This window comes from Dipteris shenzhenensis, chromosome 2 (assembly GCF_047967505.1).
Source record: "Dipteris shenzhenensis isolate YYH24624 ecotype China chromosome 2, Dip_SZ_1.0, whole genome shotgun sequence".
In the NCBI taxonomy this organism is placed as follows: Eukaryota; Viridiplantae; Streptophyta; class Polypodiopsida; order Gleicheniales; family Dipteridaceae; genus Dipteris; species Dipteris shenzhenensis.
Genome location: NC_141597.1, coordinates 52,331,545 through 52,336,291, shown reverse-complemented (window position 1 = coordinate 52,336,291; position 4,747 = coordinate 52,331,545). Strand labels below are relative to the sequence as shown.

Below are 4,747 nucleotides of genomic sequence, written 5' to 3'. Positions count from 1 at the left end.
AGAGCTCAAATAAGGATATTGTAAAAAGGAAATGTGTACAACAGAGATAGGTGCAAGAAAAAGGAGTGGTGGTAGCACCATGTTGGAGAAGACGTGAAAGGTAGTTATCGGATAAAGGCTGGGAGCTAGACTAGTCTAGTTAAAATTCAAACATGCACTTGTATAGAAATGGTAAGCAATCATGTTCAAAAATGTAAGAAGGCAACTTGTGTATGGGTATTTCAAATGTAACTTGTTTCCAATGCATGCTTGTTGGTACCGTACTCTACTGATTTGTAAGAGTGACCCTACCTACCTAGGACCTGGATGTTGCCTTGAATAGTACATTTAAGGCTTTCAAGCCCCTTTGGCAACTCCTTGTCATGGCCAAAGCATAGGCGAGCATGGGAGGAGGGACCCAACCCGTGGCATTCGTTGTATAAAGAGGGACATACTCATCTGTCACCTATCTGATCAGTGAAGAGATTGGAATTCAAGATGCATGGGTCCATTGCGTAGCGCACTGCACAGTCAAGCATGTGGTGATCTCAAGTCCCATTCCATGGCTATAGGCTCAACATCAATCTAAGCATATGCCGCAGTTACATGTGTTGATGAGGGGTAGCTAGAATTTGCACGAGTAATTGAATTCCATAGCTACAGGCTCAATACCAATCTAAGCATATGCTTGACTAGGATGCATTTACATTCGTTGATGACAGGTAGCTCAGTAATTGAATTCCCACGTGGCCACCCTTAATGTTTAGAGAAAGCTAGTTGCATATCTAGAGCTAAGCATAGGAGGATGTATATAGCGTGAATTTACGTTTATTGATAATGGTCTTCTCAGCAATAGATTTGTTCTTAGAAATCTTGTCTCATTTTATTGTTCGTATACTTCATGCTCCAAAGAAAAGTGCATGGAAGAGAGAGAAGCCGGGAAGTACAAACTTGAGAGAGGTGTGGGGATTTTGTGAGTTTGGAAATTTATAATAATTATTAAAAAGCAGGAATTACGAGCAAAATCAAAGGAAGCTTAGGCTGTAAGGAAGAGGTTGTTTGCTGGCAAAATGCAGCTGAGACGCGTGGCGTGCGGCGCCGCCAAAAAGCCATGGCGGCGGAACAACTATAAAGCAGCGCATTTCGCATTCCACCGGCTTTCTTCATCACCTAATTTCTTCATCAGCCTCGTCTCGCTCGCTTTCTTGCTGCTGCTGCTCACCACCTTTCTTCATCAGCCTCGTCTCGCTCCCTGCCTCCCTGCAGCTGGCTGGCTATGGCGACGCTGGCCTCCCCGACCCAAAGCCAGAGCCTAACTCGCAAGCGCCCCCGCTCCCTCCCCTCCAACCTCCTCCTTCCCCCCCACTTCTACACCCCCGACATCTCCCTCCTCTTCTCCCTCGGCCCCGAGCTCGGCCGTGGCTCCTTCGCCACCACCTTTCGCTGCCTCGAGAAATCCTCGGGCCTCCCCTTCGCCTGCAAATCCATCGACAAGTCCTCCCTCTTCAACCCCCAAGACGCAGCCGACGTCGCCACCGAAATCTCCATCATGCACCACCTCTCCGGCCATCCCAACATCGTCCGCCTCCACCGCGTCTTGGAGGACCCCGACTCCATTCACTTGGTCATGGAGCTTTGCCCGGGCGGCGAGCTCTTCGATCGCATCGTCCGCAACAAGCGCTTCTCCGAACGTGACGCCGCCCTGGTCCTCAAAAGCTTGACGGAAGCGCTCGCTTACTGCCACGCAAACGGCGTCATCCACCGGGACCTCAAACCCGAAAACATCCTCCTCGCCGACGATGACGATCACGACGACTACTCACGCATTAAGGTCGCCGATTTCGGACTCTCCGTCGCCTTCTCGCCCGGTGATCAGCTGTCCGGCGTTGCTGGGAGTCCGTTTTACGTCGCACCTGAGGTGCTGGACGGCTGCTACTCCCAAGAGATCGATATTTGGAGTGCCGGAGTAGTCCTCTACGTCCTCCTCAGCGGAGAGCCCCCCTTCTGGGCCGAGACCACGCAGGGTGTCTTTCATGCAATCCAGCATCATCAGCTGCGCTTCACGGGCGCTCCTTGGAGCAACGTCTCTCCTGCTGCCATCGACCTCATCCAGGGAATGCTGTGCCGGGATGTCCGAGCCAGGCTCACGCCAGCCCAGGTGCTTGCACACCCTTGGATTGTAGCAGCAGCTGCTACTAATCCAGCAAACAGTGATGGCGCCAGCGTCTGCCCCAACCCCACTGCTGCCACCCTCCCTCCAGCTCCCAAACGTCGGGCCTGCAAGGGAGCTCCTCGTCGACGGCGCTTTCATGGCCGGGCCGGGCAGCTCGCAGCTCGACCTCCACAGCTCTGTGTTTTCTGATCAGTCGAGCTACAAATTCAATTGTAACACTACATGATGCGATGATGCAGAAGGCAGTATATACTTGCAGAGAAACCACAACGCGGCCTGGAATGCCATGATAGCTACGTCACCTTCATCTGTTCATCTGTGTTCTCACTGCTTCCTGTCATGCAGGTCTGGTTTCTGATGGTAGCCGATAGTTTTCCAAAGAGGACTACTGGAAGAGGCACAGAACCTGCTCCTCAGTATGTCACTTGAACATATTAATACTTCATCTTGGTTGAGCTTGATTTCATCTTGCAGAATTCATCACAATGATGTTGAGCAGGCTGTGCGTGCCGCAAATTCACGACGATGTTGTGCGTGGCTGTTGCACTTGGGCCCATGTCCATCTCCCAGGAACATTTATTCTGCTTACAAGAACCTTTGGGTCTGTTCTACCTGAAATACTACTGCCACACATCCTGGCCGTCTCATGATATATTCAGGAAACAAAAATGCCACCATTGTGAAGCCATTTTGGCTCTGTCTGGCATCCTTTACAAAAGTAACATATAACAATTTTGGACACCATTTTTGGCAGTTTTGGGAATATCCTGATCAATTTGGATCAAATTTCAGGTCTGTCTTCACGGGCAGCATTCACATATTCAAAGTAATAATCTGATCAATTTGGATCAGATTTCAGTTGTGTCTTCACAGGCAGCATTCACATATTGAAAGTAACAATTGTTATAAATTTATAGCTTATTGAATACATTTTTGGGCTTCATTTCAAGCCATATAATAAAGGCACGTCATGCAGTAAGATGTTGGAAATTTGATCATATCATATGATCAGAATTGAATGTAGTCTTTTCCAAAATGTTCAGAACATCAAACGCAATGTGTTTTCTCATTTATGTCGAATTTTGTAGAGCTAATTTTAATTGGGAAAAGTCTCATCAACAAAATGGACATGGATATCATAATTGAGGCAATTTTACATCAAGCTGTTCAAGAGCACGTGAGCTTCATCAACAAGTACCAAAAACCTATTTTAAGTCCAAATGAATTATATTTTTGGCAAATAACGTGAATTTCAATAACTTACGCAAGTCCATGTACATTTGAAGTCATATTGACAATCTAATTGGTAATCTTAGCAAATGCAATCAAGATCATGAGGATCGTTGTGAGCATAAGGCTATCATTAGTCATGCTTTCTATTGAGCAGCTATTGGCAAAATTCAATCTATCCTTTTATAGGTAATTAGTTATAAAGGTTTATGTGCAATCGAAAAGAATTGATGGATCACTGAATTGATTATTCAATGCTCCAAAGATTTTTCAATTGATGGACAACATATGGAAGTCCGTGTACATTTGAAGTCATATCGACAATCTAATTGGTAATCTTAGCAAAAGCAATCAAGATCATGAGCATCATTGTCAACATAAGGCTATCATTAGCCATGCTTTCTATTGAGCAGCTATTGGCAAAATTCAATCTATCATTTTATAGGTAAATAGCCATAAAGGTTTGTGTAATAAAAAAGAATTGATGGATCACTAAATTGATTATTCAATGCTCTAAATATTTTTCAATTAATGGACAACATATGGAAGGTTTTTCATAATCTAGCACCAACAATGATTCACAAAGGCAAAATATAAACAACATTGAAGCTCTATCGAAAGAGATCATTATGACATCATGTTTACACACTACCAATATTCATTCATTATAAGATCTTGGACCATAGTAGCAATGCATTGACATTTACGGAGGTAATCATGCAACATGTCAATGCACATCAGCACCAAGTGCCAAGTGGGTTAGTTCATCACTTTGACATGTAGCCATCTCCAGCAAAAATAGCACTACAAAGCTTGCTACATCATAATGTTTCACGTCAAGCTTTTCAACATAATTGGCACATACAATTATTTGCAATATCAACATCACATCCAACGTGGCATAAAATTAGATGAGTAATATCTGTGTCACATCAATGGGGCAAAACACATAAAAGAATCTATAGCTAGCAATACTCTTTGGACACATCAAAATCCTTCATATTTGCATATCAGAATCTGTAGCTTGTTTCCTTTATCAAGCACTCTTTAGGGATAATACTCCAATTTGTGTACTATATCTCTATGCTGACACACTTATATGTGATCACTACAAGAAAACTAAGTAGAAATGGCAATGGGAAATGGCACCCGAATTGAATCCTCAATTTTGCCATTTCTTAGGTATGAAATTGCAACCACTTCTCAAACAGTTACTGCCATATATTTGGAGAAATGGTAGTTGAAAATGGCAACCAAATCTTAAACTGCAATTTCTCAAGGGTAACCTTTTTTTGTCTGCCATTTCTTAAGGATAAATGGCAACAAAAAATTGCAAGTATTTCTTCACTGCCATTTCTTATGACA

General features: G+C 44.0%; 1 pseudogene; it reads left to right on the top strand.

The window, feature by feature from the left end:
* Positions 1-1,191: 1,191 nt before the first annotated feature.
* On the top strand, positions 1,192-2,341 carry LOC147904962 (calcium-dependent protein kinase 11 pseudogene; annotated as a pseudogene).
* Positions 2,342-4,747: the final 2,406 nt, after the last annotated feature.